At 44.3% G+C, this 22,710-nt stretch overlaps 1 protein-coding gene and 1 non-coding gene across 2 annotated transcripts in view; one reads left to right on the forward strand and one right to left on the reverse strand.

Moving 5' to 3' along the window:
* The window catches only part of LOC140200569 (uncharacterized), a 556,670-nt gene that overhangs the window by 440,823 nt on the left and 93,137 nt on the right, over window positions 1–22,710 (reverse strand). The window lies entirely within an intron of this gene.
* LOC140201034 (U6 spliceosomal RNA) lies at window positions 22,360–22,466 on the forward strand. The gene has a single exon (XR_011886764.1). It is a non-coding gene; the product is annotated as a U6 spliceosomal RNA (small nuclear RNA).

Raw genomic sequence — 22,710 nt, forward strand, 5'->3', positions numbered from 1 at the left:
GTGAGCAGATTTGCTGTTCCTTTACAGTTATTTTTAACTTCCATAAAATGACATTTTTAACAAAATGGCACAGGTTTTGACAATCTGCTCACTCTGCAAGTCATGTGATGAACCCAAATCATTCGATATTTCGTTCACTCTCACACCTTTGGGTCTTGGGCACTTTGTTACAGGATGTGGTGGAGATCATTTCAGACCGTGACTTGAAAACAACCATGTGACATCAGTAAGACCAGTTAGTTGTTCAAGATATGTCTATCGTTCATTATTTGATATTTTAAACATCTGAACAAAATATACATTATTATTCAAAATTAATCTCATTTATTTTTAAATGCAAAACATAAAAATGAAGGAAAAATGGGTCATTTTTAGATTAGCAACAAATAATAGTGAGGTCTGACTGGGATAGTGCTAAGTAACAATGATTTATAATCTACACTGTGGACATCTTTGAGTTGTGGCTGAAAGGCCATAGCTTAGAACTTAATATCAAAGGGTTAACTTTGTATCGAAAGGACAGGCAGGAAAGCATAGGCGGTGGTGTGAATCTGTTGGTAAGAGATGGAATTACATCTTTAGAAAGAGGTGACAGGGTCAGAGAATGTAGAATCTTTGTGGATGGAGTTAAGAAACTACAAAGGTAAATAAAATCTTTATGGGAATCGGATATAGGCTTTCAAATAGTAGTCAAGCCGTGGGGCTGGAAAAGGCATGTAATAAGGGTAATGACACAATACTAATGGGGGACTTCAATATGCAAAGGGATTGGGAAAATCAGTGTCAGATCATAAAAAAGGGAATTTGTTGAATGACTATGAGATGACTTTTCAGAGCAGCTTTTGCTTGAGCCTTCTTGGGGTAAGGCTCTCTTAGATAGGGTGTGACATAATAACCCAGATCCTATTAGGGAGCTTAATGTAAAGGAACCCTTAGAAGACAATGTTCATCATATGATTGTATACATACTGCAATTTGAAAGGAAGAAGCATTAAGACATATATAACAGTATCATAATGGAATAAAGGGAATTACAGAGGCATGAGAGAGCAGCTTGCCCAGGTGGATTGGAGAAGGATACTGGTGGGGATGGCGACAGAGCAGAGATGGTTGTAGTTTCTGGGAATAGTTCACAAGGCACAGGAAAGATATGTCCCACAGAAGAAGTAGTTCTCAAATGCCAGGGGTAGGCAACCACAGCTGACATGAAAGTTAGACACCGCATAAAATCCAAGGAAAGGGCATATGAAGTAGCAAAAGTGAGTGGGAAGATTTTAAAATCCAACAAAAGGCAACTAAAAAACACTATAAGAAGGGAAAAGATGAAATATGAGGGCAAACTAGCCAATAATATAAAACAGGACACTAAAAGTTTTTTCAGTTATATAAGGAGTAAAAGGAGATGAGAGTTGATATTGGACCACCAGAAGATGATGCTGGTGAGGTAGTAATGGGGGACAATGAAATTGTAGTTGTACGTAATTGGTACTTCACATCAGTCTTCACTGTGGAAGACCCTAGCAGTATGCCAAAGGTCCATGAGTATCAGGGAGCAGGAGTGAATGCCATTGCTATTACAAAGGAAAATGTGCCAGGCAAACTCAAAGGTCATAATGCTACACTCACAACATGCTGGAGGAATTCAGCAGGTCGGGCATAAAGGTCATAATGCTGATGTGACCTTGACTGGATGGACTACATCCCAAAGTCCTGAGAGAGGTTACTGAAGAGATAGCGGATGCATTGGTTATGATCTTTCAAGAATCACTTGATTCTGGCATGGTTCCAGAGGACTGAAAGATTGCAAATGCCACTCCACACTTTAAGAAGGGAGGAAGGCAAAAGAAAGGAAATTATAGGCCAGTTAGCCTAACCTTAGTGGTTTTGAAAGTGTCGGAGTCTATTATTAAGGATGAGGTTCCGGGGTACTTGGAGACTAATGATAAAATAAATCAAAGTCAGCATGGTTTCTGTCAGGGAATTAGCAAGCAGGGTGGACAAAGGGGAGGCGGTGGATGTCATTCACTTGGACTTGCAGGAAGCATCTGATGAGCTACCACACACACAATACTATGTTACAGGAAAGATACTGGCATGGCTAGAGGAATGGCTGACAGGCAGGAGGCAGCGAGTGGGTATAAAGGGGGCCTTTTCTGGTTGACTGCCAGTGACTAGTGGTGTTCCTCAGGGATCAGTATTGGGACCAGTACTTTTTACATTGTTTGTCAATGATTTAGATAATGGAATTGATGGCTTTTTTGCAAAGTTTGCGGATAATACGAAGATAGGTGGCGGGGTAGGTTGTCCTGAGGAAACAATGCGATTGCAGCAGGACTTAAACAATTTGGAAGAATGGGTAAAAAAGTGGCAGATGGAATACAGTGTTAGGAAATGTATGATAATGCACTTTGGCAAAAGGAACAATAGTGCAGACTATAATTTGAATGGGGAGAAAATTCAAACATCAGAAGTACAGATGGACTTAGGAGTCCTTGTGTAAGACTTCCAGGAGGTTAATTTACAGGCTGAGTGTGTGGTAAAGAAAGCAAATACAATGTTGGCATTTATTTCAAGGGGAATAGAATATAAAAGCAAGGAGATTATGCCGAGGCATCATAAGAAACTAGTCAGGCTGCAGTTGGAGTATTATCAACATATTTGGGCCCTATATCTCAGAAAGAATGTGTTGTCATTGAAAAGAGTCCAGATTAGGTTCACGGCGAAGATTCCAGGAATGAAGTGGTTAACATATGAGGAGCATTTGGCAGCTTTGGCCCTGTACTCACTGGAATTTAGAAGAATACCGGGGTGCACATTGATACCTACCAAATGATGAAAAGACTGGATAGGGCGGATGTGGAGAGGATGTTTCATCTCATGGGGGTGTCCTGAACTAGAGGGCACAGACTCAAAATTGAGGGGTAACTTTTTAGAAACAGAGATAAGGAGGAATTTTTTTGGGCCAGAGAATAGTGAATCTATGGAATGCTCTGCCACAGACTGCGGTGGAGGCCAGATCCATGGGTATTTTTAAGGCAGAAGTTGATAGTTTCCTGATTGGTGAGGGCATCAAAAGATATGGTGAGAAGGCAGGTGTATGGTGTGAGGTGGAATCTGGGATCAGCCATGATGGAACAGACTTGACAGGCTGAATGGCCTATTTCTGCTCCTATGTCTTTTGGACATGGATGAAGGGCAATGTGCACTGCAGCCAGGATTGGTACTTTTAGATAAATGTTGTGGAAGGGGACACAAAGAGCTTGTAGAGATGTCAGGAGAAGAAGTAACTTATCAAGAAGTAGGTGGGGTGTACAAGGTGGTAAATGTCAAGATATTGACTTTGGAAGGAAGCGTGAAAAATAAAGTGAATGTTTTATTGATGTTGAGATGATTGGGCCAAATCTGCACACATTAAAGAAATTCCAGCCCAACAAAGCCTTTTGTATTAAGGAAATTCCAATCAATACTAGGGAAGATAAAGTCCCCACCATGGCCAACCTGTTTTTTTCTTCATTTTTCTATAATCTGTCTAAATATTGGTTCCTCCACCTCTCAGTGGATATTGTGGGGCCTGTAGTGAAATCCTATTAGCATTATTACACCTTTTTTATGTCTGAGCTCCAACCAAATCACCTCTGTGGATGAGCTCTCCAGCCTGTCCTGTCAGAGTGCTGCTGGGACATTCACTCTTGTTAACAGCGTAACTCTTCCACTTCACCCGCAAAGGGCAAAGTCAAATAAATTTATTATCAAAGTATGTATCTGTCACCATATACTAACTTGCGATTCATTTTCTTTGCAGCTATTCAAAGGGAAATTAAGAAATACAATAGAATTTATTAAATCTAAAGACTGACAAACAACTAGTAGGTATAAGAAAACAAATAAACAAACAAATAAATACATACATACATTAATAGATAAATAGACATACAGATGGATAACTGAGAACATCAGTTGTAGAGCCCTTGAAAGTGGGTCTGTTGGTTGTGGAGTCAGTTCAGAGTTCAGGTGGGTGAAGTTACACACGTTGGTACAGGAGCCTGATGGTTGACGGGTAATCACTATTCCTGAACCTGGAGGTGTAGGGCTGAAGGCTGCTGCACCTTCTGCTTAATTTACTGTACATAAACTAGTTCAGTACAGCAGACAGGTCCAGTCCGGATATACCACCATCCCCCATCAGGAGGGACTTAAAGCTCTCTGCTTCTTTCTAGACAACAGACTTAACCTGTTCCCCTCCACTACCACTCTTCTAAATCTGGTGGAATGATCCTCACACTCAATAATTTCTCCTTCAGCTCCTACTTCCTTCAAACCAAAGATGTAGCCATGGACACTCACGTGGGTTCCAGCTAAGCCTGCCATTTTGTTGGCTACATGGTACAATCTATGTTGCAAGACTACACTGGTATCACTCCCCAATTTTTCCCATGCTACATTGACAATTGTATTGGTGCTGCTTTCTGAAAACATGCTGAGCTCGTCGACTTCATCAACCTTGCCTCCAACTTCCACCCTTTCTTCAAATTTACCTGGTCCATTTCTGACACCTCTCTTCCCTTGCTCAATCTCCCTGTCTCCACCTTTGGTAAAAGTTTATCTGCTGATATCTTGTATAAACCTACTGATTCTCACAAGTTTTAACATGCAGGTTGGTTGGGAAAATCAGGCTGGAAATGGATCTCAAGAGAGTGAGTTTGTTGAATGCCTAAGAGATATCTTCTTGGAACAGTTTGCCATTGAGCCTACTAGGGGATCGGCTATACCGGAGGTGATTAGGAGGGTGAAGGTAAAAGAACTCTTAGGAACCAGTGATCACAATATGATTGTGTTTGACTTGAAACTTGATAGGGAGAAAGTAAAGTCTGATGCAGCAGTATTTCAGTGGAGTAAGGGAAATTACAGTGGTATGAGAGAGGTGTTGGCCAAAGTAAATTGGAAGGAGCTACTGGCAGGAATGTCAGCAGAGCAGCAATGGCATACAATTCTGGAAAAAATGAGGAAGGTGCAGGACATGTGTATTCCAAAAATCAAGAAATAATCGAATAGTAAAATAGTACAACAGTGGCTGACGAGGGAAGTCAAAGCTATTGTAAAAGCAAAAGAAAGGGCATACAACAAAGCAAAAATTAGTGGGAAGATAGACGATTGGGAAGTTTTAAAAAACCTACAGACAGCAGCTAAAAACATCATTAAAAGGGAAAAGGTGAAATATGAAAGCAAGCTAGCAAATAAAATCAAAGCAGATAGTAAAAGATTTTCAAGTATGTTAAAGATAAAAAAGAAATGAGAGTGGATATAGGACCACTGGAAAATGAGGCAGGAGAAATAATAATAGGAGACAAGGAGATGGCTGATGAACTAAATGAGTATTTTGTGTCAGTCTTCACTGTGGAAGACACTAGCAGTATGTCTGATGTTGTAGACTGTGATGGAAGAGAACTGGGTGAAGTTACTGTTACAAGAAAGAAGGTGCTTAAAAAGGTAAAAGACCTAAAGGTATATAAGTCACCTGGACCAGAGGAACTGCACCCTAGGGTTCTGAAAGAGGTAGCTTTACAGATTGTGGTGGCATTAGAAATGAACTTTTAAAAATCATTGGACTCTGGCACGGTGCCAGAGGACTGGAAAATTGCAAATGTCACTCCGCTCTTTAAGAAAGGAGGAAGGCAGCAGAAAGGAAGTTACAGACTAGTTAGCCTGACCTCAGTGTTTGAGAAGATGTTAGAGTCAATTGTTAAGGATGAGGTAATGGAGTATTTGGTGACACAGGACAAGATAATACAAAGTTAGCATGGTTTCCTTCAAGGAAAATCCTGCCTGATGAACCTGTTGGAATCTTTTGAGGAGATTACAAGTAGGATAGATAAAGGGGATGCAGTGGATGTTGTATATTTGGACTTCCAGAAGGCCTTTGACAAGTTGCCAAATGTGAGGCTGCTTACCAAGTTAAAAGCCCATGGTATTACAGGAAAGATAATAACATGGTTAGAACATTGGCTGATTGGTAGGAGGCAACAATTGTGAATAAAAAGATCCTTTTCTGGTTGGCTGCCAGTGACTAGTGGTATTCCGCAGGGGTCGGAGTTGAGACCACTTCCTTTTCTGCTGTAATAAAGGCATCCGTTTGTCTTGAGAGACCATGGATCTGCGCCTGGAAAGTCTTCACTCTCCAGGGTGCAGGCCTGGGCAAGGTTGTATGGAAGACCAGCAATTGCCCATGCTGCAAGTCTCCCCTCTCCATGACACCAATGTTGTCCAAGGGAAGGGCATTAGGACCCATACAGTTTGGCACGAGTGTCGTCGCAGAGCAATGTGTGATTAAGTGCCTTGCTCAAGGACATGACACATTCCCTCGACTGGGGCTCGAACTCACGACCTTCAGGTAGTTAGTCCAATGCCTTAACCACTTGGCCACGTGCTTTTCTGCTGTATATAAATGATTTAGATGATGGCATCTAATGGCTTTGTTTTCAAGTTTGCAAATGATACAAAGATTGGTGGAAGAGCAGATGGTGTTGAAGAAACAGACAGGATTCAGAAGGACTTTGGCAGATTAGGAGAATGGGCACAAAAGTGGCAAATGAAATACGATGTTGGAAAATGCGCGGTCATGCATTTTGGTAGTAGAAATAAATGTGCAGACTATTTTCTAAACGGGGAGAAAGTCTAGAAATCTGAGATGCAGAGGAACTTGGGAGTCCTTGTGCAGAACACCCTGAAGTTTGACTTGCAGGTTGAGTCAGTGGTGAGGAAGGCAAATGCCATGTTGGCATTCATTTCAAGTGGTCTATAACACAAGAGCAAGGATGTGATGCTGAAGTGTTATAAGGCACTGGTGAGGCCTCACCTTGAGTACTGTGAACAGTTTTGGGCACCTCATCTTAGAAAAGATGTGCTGACATTGGAGAGGGTCCAGAGCAAGTTGACAAGGATGACTGCAGGAATGAAAGGGTTATCATTTGAGGAACGTTTGATGGCTCTGGGTCTATACTTGCTGGAATTCAGAAGGATGAGGGAGGATTTCATTGAAACCTTTTGAATATTGAAAGACCTAGACACAGTAGATGTGGAAAGGATGTACCCCATGGTGGGAGAGTTTACGAGAAGAGGACACAGCCTCAGGATAGAGAGGCACCATGTCAAAACAGAGATGTGGAGAAATTTCTTTAGCCAAAGGGTGGTGAATTTGTGGAATTCATTGCCACATGCAGCTGTAGAGGCCAGGTCCTTGGGTGTATTTAAGGCAGAGATTGATAGGTTCTTGATTGGACATGGCATCAAAGATTATGGGGAGAAAGCCGGGAACTGGGGTTGAGGAGGAGCTAAAAAAAAAAAAGGATCTGCCATGATTGAATGGTGGAGCAGACTTGATGGGCTAGATGGCCTAATTCTGCTCCTATGTCTTATGGTTTTATGGTCCTCACCTACAACACAACTAGCCTCTGCGTCCAGCACCACATAATTCTCCATAACTTCCATTATTTCCAAGAGGATCCCACCACCAAGCACATCTTTCTCTCCCCCTATCCCCCTCACTTTCTTCTTTCCTCAGGGATTGCTTCATTCATGACTCCCCGACTTCCTTCTCCATTCTTCCCTTTGCACTGATCTTCCTCTTGGTACTTGCCCTTGTAAATGGAACATGTGCTAACCTGCCCCTGCATCTTCTCCCTCAAACAGTCCTTCCATGTGAAGTGACACTTCATCTGTGAGTCTGTTGGGGTCATCCACTGTATCTGGTGCTCCTGTTGTGGCCCCCTGTATAGCGGTTAGACCCGACGTAGATTGGGAGACCACTTCACCAACACCTACAATCCATCCACCAGAAAAATGTGGGTTCACCTGATGGCTGCCCATTTCAATTCTGCTTCCAATTACCATTCCACACTCAAGTTGGAGGAGGAACATCTTATATTCCGACTGTGCAGCCTCCAACTTGATGGCATAAACACTGATTTCTCGAACTTCCAGTAATTAACCCTCAACCTCTTCTTTGCCATTCCCCTTTCCTGTTACCCTCTCTCACCTATATCCTTAGCTGCCAATCACCTCTCTCTGGTGCTCCTCCCCCTTCCCTTCATTTCATGGTCTTCTACCCTCTCTTATCAGATTCCCCCATCTCCAGCCCTCTATCTCTTTCACCAATCAACTTCACAGCTCTTTACCTCACCCCCTCCCTTTCACCTATCACCTACCATCTTGTTCTTCTTCCTCCATTTCCCCACCTTCTAACTCTGACCTCTCAACTTTTTGTCCAGTCCTGATGAGGGATCCCAGCCCAACATGTCCACTGTTTTTTCTTTTCCATAGATGCTGCCTTTCCTGCTGAGTTCTTCCAGCATTTTGTGTGTCTAGGTTGAAATTAAAGGTGGCGGAGCTGTGAGAACCAGAGACAGTCAGAGTTGAAAGTTGCGAACAACTGTAACAGGTGGAATGGAAAGGCTGTGAGCAACAAAAACAGACAGAGAGGGAAGATTGTGAGCACCAGCGACAGTCGGAGTCAGATGTTAGTGAGCACGAATGACAGTCAGAGTGGGAAGGCTGTGAGCACCAGAAAGAGGTGGAGAGGGAAGATTGTGTGCACAATGCTCAGACAATTTTTTTTCAATTGAGCCATGTACAGTGAGACAGACTCCCTTTTCTTTTGATTCTGCTTATGCAACCTAAAACATTCTGCAATCAACAATGGTTTTGTTATAAATGTACTTGCATTACTTTCACAATAGCAGCAAAGCTTATTCCTGATGGTTTGGTTGAAGCAGTTAAACTTCAAAGCAAACTATATGCCTTTAAACCAATGTACTCAGCAGAATTCATATTTGTTTCTTATTGGCTATTTCATTTCCTTCAAAATATTGTTCAACTAGCTTAGTACACATTTTCCAGTTATCTTTTGTGTAATCAAATGCATTGATTTTTTCAACATAGCCAGTCATTTCTGCTCTTTTTTAGGATTATTATCAGCCGGTTCTCACTATTTATGAACCCGTGCATTCTTCTTCCATTTTCTGAATCGACACGCCTTCCCTTTTGAAGAACATGTGCTGTGCTGCTTTTTTTTTGAAACTCGACTGTTTCTGCAAGTGTAGCAATGCATTCTTTACTCGTCTTTCCTCACTGCATTTTTTCAGTTTGAACATTTTGCTGTGCTTCAACAGGTTCATAGCAGTCTCGGGTTCATTTTAAAAATACCTCAGTCCCAATATAATGTTTTGCAACTTCAAAACAATAAACTAATTCAGCGGAAGACATGAAAGTCTGAAATGTGAGTCTAACTTCATGATTACTTTAACTGACATGTGCACATTTCACATGGTAGCATGATGACATGGACAATTCATGCATTTGTGCATATAACCTGTAATGAATTATTTGAATAAAGTTTGCTTAATCAGACAATATATATAAAATATTACACAAATTTTACTGAAATATTAAATACACAACAGAAACCACATGGTGATTTCTCAGACTCTTTTTTCAACATCAAAACAGTACTCATGCAGCCTTCATTTGACTTCATATTATCTCAACTGAAACGATGTCCTCAGTCACTGTCTCTTCAATTAGGAGAGGGCTCCTCTCAAGATCAGCTCCTTACATGAAACTGCAAATTTAAGTTCAAAGCTTGACCAGTTTGCCAAGTCAGTACAGGGTGCTATGACTACCTCCTCACAAGGAGGTACTGCAACAGAACAATGGTCATACCTTCATGACACCATCCACGAAACAGCACTCTCTATCTTTGGAAGAAAGGCCAAAAAGAGCAGTGACTGGTTTGAGGCAAAGTCCAACATCGTGACTCCTGTCATCGAAGCCAAGCGTGCAGCTCTCACAGAGTACAAGTGCTCACCATCCAACCAAACACTCCAGGCACCGCAAGCTGCTAGAAGCAAAGTGCAACAGAGTGCAAGGCTGTGCGCAAATGAGTACTGGTTCCAGCTCAGTGAGGACATTCAGAAAGCAGCTGTAACCAACATCAGAGTGATGTATGATGGTATCAAGAAGGCCTTTGGCCCATCGCAGAGCAAGGCAGCACCCCTGAAGTCATCCAGCGATGAAATAATCACCGATTAAAGCAAGCAGATGGAACGCTGGGTAGAACACTACTCTGAGCTCTACTTGAGGGAAAATGTTGTTGTTAGCTCAGCCGTTGATGCCATGGATTTTCTACCTGTCATGGACGAACTCGACTCCGAACCAACCATTGAGGACCTCAACAAGGCAATTGACAGTCTGGCGCCAGGGAAAGCTCCTGGCAATGATGGAATTCCTCCAGACCTGATCAAACACTGCAAGAGCTCACTCCTCCAACCTTTACACAAGGTCCTCCATCAGTGCTGGAAGGAAGGAGCCGTACCACAGGATATGTGCAACTCCAAAATCGTTATTTTGTACAAGAATAAGGGTGATAGGAGTGACTGCAACAACTACAGGGGGATCTCCCTCCTCAGTATTGCTGGCAAAGTTTTTGCTCATGTAACTTGGCACATCTACAAACTCTGGCAGAACGTGTCTACCCTGAGTCCCAATGTGGTTTTTGTGCAAGAAGGTCAAATGTCAACATGATTTTCTCACTCCATCAACTCCAGGAGAAGTGCAGGAAACAACAGAAACCCCTCAATGTTGCTTTCATTGACTTGACCAAGGCATTCGACCTTGTCAGCAGGGATGGGCTCTTTCAGATTCTCCTCAAGATCGGCTGTCTCCCGAAACTCCAAAGCACCATCAAGTCGTTCCGTGACGACATGAGGGCTACTGTTGAGTATGATGGCAGCTCATCAGAACCCTTCGCTATTCGTAGTGGAGTCAAACAAGGATGCGTGTTGGCCCCAACATTATTCGGCATCTTCTCTCTGCTACTGAAGTACGCGTTTGGGACGTCGACAGAAGACATCTACATGCACAGCAGGTCTGACGGGCGGCTGTTCAACCCTGCGTGCCTTAGAGCAAGAACAAAGGTGCGAAAGATCTTAATACATGACATGCTCTTTGCCGATGATACTGCTATAACCTCGCACACCAAACAGCAACTACAAACTCTCATGGACCGCTTCCCTAAGGCACGGGTCCCCAACCTTTTTTGCACTGTGGACCGGTTTAATATTGACAATATTCTTGTCGACTGGTTGACCCGGGGTGGGGGTGGGGGGGCGGGGGGTAGGGTTGCCAACGGACAAGAGTAGCAGTCAAATACGTTGTGTTTACCCCGAAAGACTACCATGACCATGAAGCCTTGCGCAGGCACCTATGTGCGCATGCGTAACATACGCATGTGCGTACGTACCCATTTTTATCTACAAATCGTTTTTGGCGATTCTGTTCAGTGAAACTACACTGTACGTACATTGTTTCTACTTTATATAGACTGTGTATTATATCATTCCCCCTTTTACTATATGTTAGTGCTATTTTAGGTTTTATGTAACACAGAGCATGAAAATAGTGATAAGTCAATTATAAGTCACTTATAAGTCACTAGCATCATAACATTTTAAGTAATGTTTGGATATTAAACACAGAGCACATATTATCCCCGTATGAACATATAAAATCATTGCAACACACCAATATCGCTGAATCAGTGGGAGCCCTGGGCTTGTTTCCCTGCAACGAGACGGTGCTATTGAGGGGTGACGGGAGACAGCGATACTCGAAGGGGGTTCCTTATGTCCGGTCTATTCCGCAATTTAGTTTTTGTTGCATTCATTGCAGAAAACCCCGCTTCACAGAGATATGTTGGAAATGGAAGCAACGTTTTCAGTGATTTCGTGGCTATCTCAGTATATTTAGCCTTGACTTTGATCCAGAATGCTGGCAGAGATGTTATGTCAAACTTACTTTTCAGCCCACCATCACTTGCAAGCTTGAGGAGTTGATCTTCTTCCCGCGCTGACATGGATGACACATGCGTAATGACCTCACGTGCAATCAACAGTGGCCGTGACAGGGCATGAAGAAAGGTGCAGCTGACTCATATTGCCAAATCATATTGTTTCCTCGCGGCCCAGTAGCACATGCTTTGCGGCCTGTTACCGGTCCGCGGCCCGGTGGTTGGGGACCATTGCCCTAAGGTATGCAAGGACTTCGGGCTTACCATCAGCCTAAAGAAAACAAATGTCCTTGCCCAGAACGTAGTGGAGGCACCAGACATTACCATCGACAATTATGACCTAGAAGTGGTCCATGAGTTCACATACTAGGGGTTGACCACTAGTGACACTCTCTCCCTCAATGCTGAAATCAACAGGCGTATCAGCAAAGCAGCATCGATCCTTCCTGGACTCTCCTCACGGGTCTGGGAGAATCCGAAATTCGCTACAAAGACCAAGACTGCTGTGTACAATGCATACGTTATCAGCACCCTCCTGTATGGTAGCGAGACTTGGACCATCTACTCCAAGCAGGAGAGGAAACTCAATAGTTTTCACTTGCACAGTCTTCGCCGCATCGTCGGCATCACCAGGTGAGACAAAGTCCAAAACTTTGAGGTCCTCTCCCGCGCTGGACTTCAGATAATGTTCATGCTTTTAAGACAATGCAGACTGCGCTGGCAGGGCCACATCCGTTGTATGAAGGATGGTAGACTGCCAAAGGACATCCTCTACGGATAACTAGCAACAGGCAAGAGGAACGTTGGTAGACCCCAGCTCCACGTCAAAGACCTCTGCAAGTGCAACATGAAAGCCTTAAAAATCAATACAGAGTACTGGGAGGATACAGCAGATGAGCTCAACAAATGGCGAGGTAGTCTTCAGCAACACCTAGAGCAAGGCAAAAGAGTGATCCTGAGTCAGTATGAGGAGCGGAGAGCTAAATGGAGAGCACAGCGGACAGCACACATCAATTCCACAACGCCCTATTCATGCAACTGTGGCAGAGCCTCAAACACAAGGAAATCTGCAGATGCTGGAATTTCAAGCAACACACATAAAAATTGCTGGTGAACGCAGCAGGCCACACAGCATCTATAGGAAGAGGTACAGTCGATGTTTCGGGCCGAGACACTTCATCAGGACAAACTGAAAGATAGTAAGAGATCCAGAGCCTGCCGTTCCAGGATCGGCCTCAATAGCCACAGTCAACGCTGCTCAACAAACCAGTGACTACCAGAGGCGCAGTACCCATGGTCGACCACGACCGACAGAGTCCACACACAAATCCGTATTTCACTATTGGGATTACCAGAACTCCGGGACTGTGCGTGATCTCCCAAAATTAAATATAACCTCCCCGAGAGCTCACTGGGAGGTGAATCGCTCCGTCAGTGCACAATCGGAGAGGCAGGTGTAGGCTGTAGACAGAACATCCCAAGTGTCTCCAGTGCGGGGACTGAATCAGACAGTTTGGGAATTCAAGTTGGTCTGACCTCACCGTCCGGGTCATGCACCACTGTAACAGCATTGTTGGGCTTGTGAGTTATAACCTCCCTCTTCTCTGGACTGGCACATGAGGTAGGCACAGGGCAGATTTTGCAGAGGTTCCAGGGGCATGAACAGTGTCAGGATGGGGGAGAGAGATGGTCCTCACCACCATCGAGGTGGCAAAGCACTGCATGGAGCTGGTACCTGGTCTAAAGACCAGCTCAGGATCTGTCCTGGTTCAGCCCGAGCTGCTCCGTTCTTGGTCGGAGGTCAACACGGTCTCACTCTGTGACCTGTTACATCGAATGTCCAACTCAATCCACTAGGTGATGCCCTTCCCGTACAGACCCGGGTAGAGTCAGTAACCCTGGTGTGTTTGCGTCAATGTCCACACAGCAGAGTCTTGGCTCCCTTTGCCACTGGACCAAGAAGGTCCGCTGAGCCCGTGTGGATCTCAGGTGCAACAGCCATTGCACGTTAAAAGAAATCACGGGTGGACAATTTGTGCTGCTCTTTATGTGGCCCTGGATCTGGGACATCAGTATCCTCATGGACGGATCCATTAGTGACAGCACTGTTCTGCTGTCATTGCCCGGGGACTCAAGTGCTCTTACACTGAGTGAGAGATAAAGAGCAGACTGTAGCCAGTTCACCGAATAAGAATCAGAGGACGCATTCTCCTCGAATAGAAAATCAGAAGAAGGTGGGGTTTCGAGCTGTAGGGTTTTCCCTGAAAATTGAGCTGCTGTGGCATCTCAATGACACCCCACCACCACCCCTCGCTTTGGGTTAGGGAATGTCTTCTAACCTCACTCTCACACAGAACTAGCATATTTCACTCATTAGCCCCACTCTAAACACTGCCACTTCTCCCTGTCCACCTGCTCTCTTTTTCCTCTCACCACATCCAGTTTTCATCCTTCCTTTCATTCCGTTATTTTCCTGCATCCCTCTCCCATTCACACCCATCGATACCCCACTCTTCCCGTTTCCCTGGTCCTGCTCCCAGCCGAATGCTGACATGAAGCCTGGCTCGGCAGCAGCTGGAATATCTTCACACAGCAGCAAGATTCGATGGAAAGGGTCACTGAGGAAGAGAGGACAGATTGCTCGGAATCCAACTGCTGAGTGTGCATAGGAAGTGCTGGTGGTTGTCATGGTGACTCCATGTTTTCATACAATATTTTGACATCAGAAACACAAGAAAATCTGCAGATGCTGGAAATCCAAGCAGCAGGCACAAAATGCTGGAGGAACTCAGCAGGCCAGGCAGTATCTATGGAAAAGAGTAAACAGTCGACCTTTCGGGTTAAGACCATTCATCAAGACTCTGACAAGATGCCTTATCGGAATCACAATCTTAGGTACCACAGAGCTGATGGAATTTTAAACTAACATAATATTGTCATGATTAAATCTGACAGAAGAAACTCTTTCCTGTTTGCAACTTTATAGAATTCTGGTTGTGCCACATCAGGAGTATCACATACAGTTCTGGTTACCCTACTATAGGAAGGATGTTGGGGCTTTGGAAGGGATGCAGAAGAGGTTTGCAATGATGCTGCCTGGTTTTGTGGGCTTGTCAAGGTTCAGCTTGAGGATGCATAATTTGGAGAGTGTTTGTGGTGTTGACACCACCGTGGGTAGCTGATGGAATCTTGCACAAGGAGGGTCATTGGACATGTAGAGCCTGCATTACTGGGCATAGACAAAGCACCAGTCTGACTCTGTCCTCATTGTGCCAGCACACTTCCGTGGACAGTGGTTCGGTCAGAAACTGGTTCTCAAAAGTCCACCAGGACATTCAGTTCCACAACCCACCATACAAGGCAAGTAATAATAAACTTCCAGACATCCTGTTGCACTGGACCCACTTTGCTGTTGGTCACCTCTATTATCTAAACAATAAATTTGATTTCTATCTTCTGTTGGAAAGACGAACAACAAAGGCATTAGTATTTTATGTAAACTTCATTAATTTCGAAGGTGTTAACGTACTGTGGTTACTCCTGATGTCTTCAGTCTCAATCAGCTGCCAGGAGATGGATGGAGTCAGTGAACGGGAAAAAGAGTTTGTGGTGGGACTGAACACAATAGATTCAGGGCTTTAAAGGAATCACTTGGGGGAATTTCTGCTCGTCCTGTACTGTGAGTGCCACATGCAGTTGGAAACTTGGAAAATGTGGAATGGCGAAGGAGTTGTTGAACTTGTGAATCGACAAAGTTGAACTTGAGAATTTTCAGTTGGTTTTACCACAGGTCACTGTGATGATGACAACTTGGAGGGTCCAGGATAGTTTGTCAGAGGGAGCTGGGGGTAAAATGTGGGAGGTGAAGTGAAGAAACTGGGTGATTCTCAGAGTGTGACTGGATTAGAATCATAGAACACGACAGCACAGGAACAGGACCTTGGCCAATCTGGATAATGGAGCTTCTTCTCTTCTGTCATCTGATTCCTAAATGGACATTGAATCCGTAAACACCACCTCAATTTCTAATATATATTATTTCTGTTTTTTGTATGATTTTAAATTATTCAATATACTTATACCTTAATTGATTTATTTATTATTATTAATATTTTTTCTTCTATATTATGTATTTCATTGAACTACTGCTACTATGTTAACAAATTTCATGACATATGCCGGTGATAATAAACCTGATTCTGATTCTCGTCCATGCTGATCTATTTTCCCATTGACCCACAACAAGGTTTACACTGCCCCTCCCAGTCCTGCCCCCTCCCTCCCTCCCTCTCCAGTGTCCCACAGCCACCCAGTGTCCCATCACCTGTAAAACGGTGAAAGGCCTCGAAAGAGTGGATGTGGGAGATGCTTCCTATGGAGGGAGAGTCTTGGACCAGGGAACACAGCCTCAGAACAGAGGTGGAGGAGTGTCCTCTTAGAAAGGAGGAGAGGAGGAACTTCTTTAGCCAGAGAGTGGTGAATCTGTGGAATTTGCTCCACAGTTGGCTGTGGAGGCCAAGTCATTGGGTATATTTAAAGCAGATGCTGATAAATTCTTGATTGGTCAGGGCATGAAGCGAGAAGGAGAGAATGTAGGAGATTGCGGCTGAGAGGGAAAATGGATCAGCCGTGATGAAATGGCAGAGCAGACTTGGTGGGCCAAATGGCCTAATTCTGATCTGCATCTTATGGTCTTATGGTCTTAACTGGACCAGAATTCTCCATGCTCCTCCCATCCATGTACCTGTCCAAATTTCTCTTAAATGTTGAACTTGAACCTGCATCTGCTGACAGCGTGAGCTACCCTCAAAGTGAAGAAGTCCCCCTCAGTTTCCAATTATATACTTCACTATTCACCCTTTACCTATGATCTCCAGTTCTAATCTCACCCAAACTCAGTGGAAAAAGCCTACTGCATTAACTTTATCTTTACTCCTCATAATTTTGTTTACTTTAATTGAATTTCCCTTCATTCTCCTACACTTCAGGGAATAAAGTCTAAAGCTATACAACTTTTTGTATAACTCAGGTCCTCAATTCGTGGCAAAATTCTTGCAAAATTCTTTGCTGAAACCTCGAAGAGCTAAAGCCTTAAGAGAATGCAAGAGAACACTTAAGAAAGAAGTCAAGAGGGCTAAAAGAAGGCACGACTTTGGCCTAGCAGACAAGATGAAGGAGAATCCTAAGGGATTATATAACTGTGTTAAGAGCAAAAGGATTGCAAAGGATAAAATATGTCCTCTGGAAGCTCAGGATGATAACATATGTGTGGTGCCAAACGAGATAGGGGAGATCTTAAGTGGAAATTTTGCCATTGGATATATTCAGGAGACGTACAGACAGCCTATAGAAGTGAGGCAAAGCACTATGGACTTCATGGACACAAAAGAGATTACAGAAGAGGAGGTGTTTGCTGTCTTGAGGCGACTTAGGGTAGATGAATCACCGGTGCCTGACAAGTGTTCCCTCTGACCCTGCGGGAGGCAAATGCAGAAATTGCCTAGGTAGTTAAGTCATCCTTAGCAACAGGTGAGCTACCGGAGGATTTGAAGGATTGCGTATGTTGTTCTGCTGTTTAAGAAGGGCTCTAAGAATATACCAGAAGAAAATTGACCAGAGCGCCTGACATCGGTGGTGAGAAAGTTATTAGAGGGTATTCTAAGGGTCCAGACATATGAGTACTTGCATAGACATGAGACTGATTAGTGAGAGTCAGCATGACATTGTGTGTAATAGGCCATGTCTAACAAATCTTCTGGAGTTTTTCAAGGAAGTTACCAGGAAAGTTGATGAACGCAAGATAGTGGATGTTGTCTATATGGACTTCTGCAAGGCATTTGTCAAGGTCCTGTATGGGAGGTTTGTCAAGAAGTTACTTGACGTTCTAGATGACAGAAAATTGGATTTAACATTGGCTTTGTGGGGTGAAACCAAAGAGCAGTAGTTGCCACTCTGACTGGAGGCCTGTGATGAGTGGAGTGTGGCAGGGATCAGTGCTGGGTCCTTTGTTGTTTGTCATTTATGTCAATGATCTGATGATTTGGACCAGCTGGAGGAATTGGCTAAAAAATGGTAGGTGGAATTTAATGCAGAACAATGCAAGATGCTGCATTTCAGAAAGACCAACCAGGATAGGTCTTACACAGTGAATGGTAGGGCACTGAGGAGCACTGTAAAACCAAAGGATCTGAGAATACAAGTCCATAATTCATTGTAAGTGGCATATCATGTCTTTAGGGTTGTAAGGAATGCTTTTGGCATATTGCCCCTCATAAATCAAGGCAGTGAGAACTGAAGATGTTATGTTATGTAGAAGTTGAATCAGAAGCTGATGAGACCAAATTTGGAGTATTGTGTGCAGTTTTGGAATAAAGTCCTAATCTATTCAATCTTTCCTCACAGCTCAAGTCCTCCAGTACCGGCAACATCTCTTTACTCTTTCAACCTTATTTACATCTACAAGAAGGATGTAAATAAGGTTGAAAGAGTACAGAGATGTTGCCGGTACTGGAGGACCTGAGCTATATGGAAAGGTTGAAGAGATTGGGATTTTATTCCTTGGAATTTAGAAGATTGAGGGGAGATTTGATAGAGGTATACAGAATTATGAGTGGTATAGATCGGATAAATACCAGCAGGCTTTTTCCACTGAAATTAGGTGGAACTACAACTAGAGATTATGGGTTAAGAATGAAAGGTAAAACAATTCAAGGGAACATGAGAGGAAACTTCTTCACTCAGAGTGAGTTTGTGGAAAGAGGTGCCAGCATGTGGTGTATGCGATTTCAGTTTCAACATTTAAGAGGCTAGTACAGGGATGTTGGGGTATGGAGGACTATTCTCCCAATGCAGATTGATGGAAGTAGGCAGATTAAGTAGTTCTGCATGGACTAGATACACCAAAGCACCTGTTTATGTGCTGAAATTGTCAATGAATCTATGCACTAGAAATGGGTGGGACCAGATTGAAGAGGCTCAGAAATGGAGCTCCATTGATGCTGGCATGGATTGGGAGGCAGCAGCACATTCAGAGACATGGAGAGGAAAGTGAGTTTGACAATGAGTTGGGGTGTGGGTTCACACGAATGATGGTAAAGCACTATAATAGTGATCAGTGAAGAGAAAGCACTTACTGTGTGTGGAAACAGGCCAAAGCAGTAAAACAAAGAAACTGAACATCTGTGTACATACATCTACTGATGCCTCTGGACACATTTTCAGTGACGTTCCTGGAATCATCGGGTGTTTCGGGTCATTCAACGTCACACACCCTCCTCCAGGTGACCCAGCCAGCGCTGATCAGGCCCCAGCTTGTGTCCAGATGGCTAGCCACTTATGACTCCATGGCTCCCCTCTTTTGAGTCACAGCCATCTTGAGGCCCTCTCTGCCACATCAGTGGTACTGTTGATGGCTCTCCTCTTCCTCTCTCCCTTGATGCCCAAATTGCTGAACGCTCTAGCTAAGGAACGGGCTGCGAATCCCCTACAACCAACCTCCACTGGGAGACACCTCGCTCTCCATCCAGCCTGCTGACAGTTGCCTACCAGTCCTGCGTACTTGGAGAGCTTCCTTTCAAAGGCCTCTTCCAAGCTATCTTCCCATGGGACTGTCAGCTCCAGCAGCACCACTTGCTTAGTAGACTCAGACACTAGGACAATGTCTGGTCACAGGGTAGTGGCTGCGATATGGTTGGGGAACTTCAGCTGCCGTTTGAGGTCCACCAACAGCTGCCAGTCCCTTGCAGAGGTCAGGATGCCTGCAGATGTTCTTTTGGCAGGTATTGGCTGCTCCCCAGCTCTGACAAAGGCAATGGTCTGCTTGGAGGGTCGGGACCGCTTCGCCCACTCAACTCCTGAGCTGACGGCTTCAGCGATGGCCTTCAGGACCTGATCATGCCTCCATCGGTACCGTCCCTCACCAAGTGCCTTTGCGCAGCCGCTGAAGATGTGCTCCAGGGTTCCTCGCTTGGAGCACAGTGGGCATGCAGATGACTCTGCCTTGCCCCATGTGTGCAGGTTTGATGGGCTTGGAAGCACATCGTACATTGCCTAGATGAGAAATTGGATGCGGTGTGGTTCGGCTTTCCAAAGCTCAGCCCAGGTCACTTTGCTCTCAACCGCATTCTCCCATCTTGTCCAAGCTCCCTGTTGCTTCATTCCCACAGCCTTGCAGGTTCTCGTCTCCTGCACTACTGCTCTCACCTTTTCCTGAGATAGGCAATGCCTTTCCTTCCCTCCGATGGTGTCTATTTGGGGGGGTTGGAAAGGATCCTAGCCCACCTCGGCCTCGTGTGACCACTCCCACCAGCCTCCTGTGATGCAGCCTTGCCTCTGCTTCCTGAACAGCTTCCTCTGCCCTCTACTTCCTGCCAGTACTTACTTGGATTCCTGCTCTAGCCACTTTCAGATCACTTGAGTCCTTATACTGTACCACTTCTTTGGCTCTTGTTATCTTGAATTCTTCCTCCAAGGATTTGAAGGGCAGTTGCAGTTTGTTGTGGTGTTCATAGAGTGCGATGCTGCTCAGGCTCTTTGGCAGCCCCAGCCATTTCCTGAGGTGGTTGCTAACCCTCCTCTCTAAGGTTTCGACTGTCGAGATCGGAACTGCATAGACAAGGAGGGGCCACAGGACTCTGGGAAGAATGCCATGCTGATACACCCAAGCTTTAAACTTCCCAGGTAGGCCAGACTTGTCCACAGATTTCAGCCAGCCATCCAACACGGTGCAGGTCACCTGAATGGATGTCGTGTCCCTCAAAGAGCTGTCAAACACTTTACCTAAGCTCTTGACTTGCTTTTCTGTGATGGTTGGGATGGCTGTGCATGCGATGCTGAACTGGAACTTGTTCTCCACCTTCCATTTTCTCAGCACAATCACAAATCAGCTGGCAAACTTCTGCAGTGAAACCTCAGCCTCATTTTGTGGGGTCCCTGTAAGAAATAACATGCAGCTTTAGACTGATCAATGGGAGCCCACCTGAGTCTGCAGACACCACGAGTCAGCCTGTCCGGTTTCACTGTAAAAAGAGAATAAAGAAATGGTTGTGTTTATTCCACACTCAGTCTTAGATTTACAAGAACTGGTTTTCTGGTAAGATGGCAGCACACTTGGATGCAACAGCTTTTATGGGACTAAATAAACATGTTAATGTTTTTTTTAGAATTTTTTTTCAGTCTCAATTGTGCAGCACATTAAGAACTTGCGAAGTTGTGTGCAGTCTAACAGTGAGTGATTGTCTGAGTTGCTTTTCTTGTGATCACAAGACCCTTGTTGGATATTGTTAATAGGGAATGCTACAAGTCTGATTCACTGATTTGTCGGCCGTTGGCAAGGGTGGACTGCGGGGAGCTCTGGGGCCTTGTTTGTTGCAAGGACTAGGCCTCAAGCCATGGTGTCGCCTATTTACAGCTGCCAGGAGAGAGGTATTGGGACAAAAGGCAGCAAGTGGTATGAGGGTGGGGTGGGGGGCCGGGGTCTGCAGGTTTCTGATACTGAGATAAAGGAGCAGCCAGGACTGGACTGAATGCAGGAGCAGACCAACTCCTGCTGCTATTTTACTTTCTTTTCTCTCTCATTATTCTTCTTCTCAATGACATTTTACACCTTCTGTCTTTTACTTCATATTTGATGGTGAGATATTTTCACTGAGCAGTTAATGAACCGTATGGGCAGGAGAGACGTTGAAAGTCAAAAACTGTCCCAGACCAGGGTTGGGTGAATCACTAAAGTAATCCCTTTCACAATTAAACAGGTTGTATTGAATAGATAGCCAATAGAAAAAAAAACTTAAAATATACAATGCTGTTTAGGTGTTAAAAAGAAAACAACATTTTAAAAAGGACTGGACATCCTTGCTAATTTCAAATGTGGAACTGTCTGCAAGAGAAGAACTACATCAAAGTTTGAACTACCAAACAATATGTCATCAGTACAGCACAGGTAAAACCCACCCAACCATTGAGCACATCTACATGAAATTTTGCTATAGAAAAGCGGCATCCTTCAACAAAGTTCCTCACCAACCAGGCCATGCTCTTTTCTCTCTATTGCCATCAGGTAGAAGGAACAGGTGCCTCAGGACTTGCACCTCCAGGTTCAAGAACAGTTACTACCCCTCAACCATCAGGCTGTTGAACAAAATAGATAGCCCCACTCATTTAAGGACTGTTATTTCATGCTTATTATTTATTGCTATGAATTTATAACTGCATTTGCACATAGTCACAGTCATAGTCATAGCCATACTTTATTGATCCTGGGGAAAATTGGTTTTCGTTACAGTTGCACCATAAATAATTAAATAGTAATAAAACCATAAATAGTTAAATAGTAATATGTAAATTATGCCAGGAAATAAGTCCAGGACCAGCCGACTGGCTCAGGGTGTCTGACCCTCCAAGGGGGGAGTTGTAAAGTTTGATGGCCACAGGCAGGAATGACTTCCTATGACGCTCTGTGTTGCATCTCGGTGGAATGAGTCTCGGGCTGAATATACTCCTGTGCCCAACCAATACATTGGCTGCTCGCTTCGGCAGCACATATACTAAAATTGGAACGATACAGAGAAGATTAGCACGGCCCCTGCGCAAGGATGACAGGCAAATTCGTGAAGCGTTCCATATTTTTTATCTGTGGAATTCTCTGCCACAGGAAACAGTTGAGGCCAGTTCATTGGCTATATTTAAGAGGGAGTTAGATATGGCCCTTGTGGCTACGGGGGCCAGGGGGTATGGAGGGAAGGCTGGGGCGGGGTCCTGAGTTGGATGATCAGCCATGATCATAATGAATGGCGGTGCAGGCTCGAAGGGACGAATGGCCTACTCCTGCACCTATTTTCTGTGTTTCTATGTTTCTATTATGTAGCGGATGG

This window comes from Mobula birostris, chromosome 7 (assembly GCF_030028105.1).
Source record: "Mobula birostris isolate sMobBir1 chromosome 7, sMobBir1.hap1, whole genome shotgun sequence".
In the NCBI taxonomy this organism is placed as follows: domain Eukaryota; kingdom Metazoa; phylum Chordata; class Chondrichthyes; order Myliobatiformes; family Myliobatidae; genus Mobula; species Mobula birostris.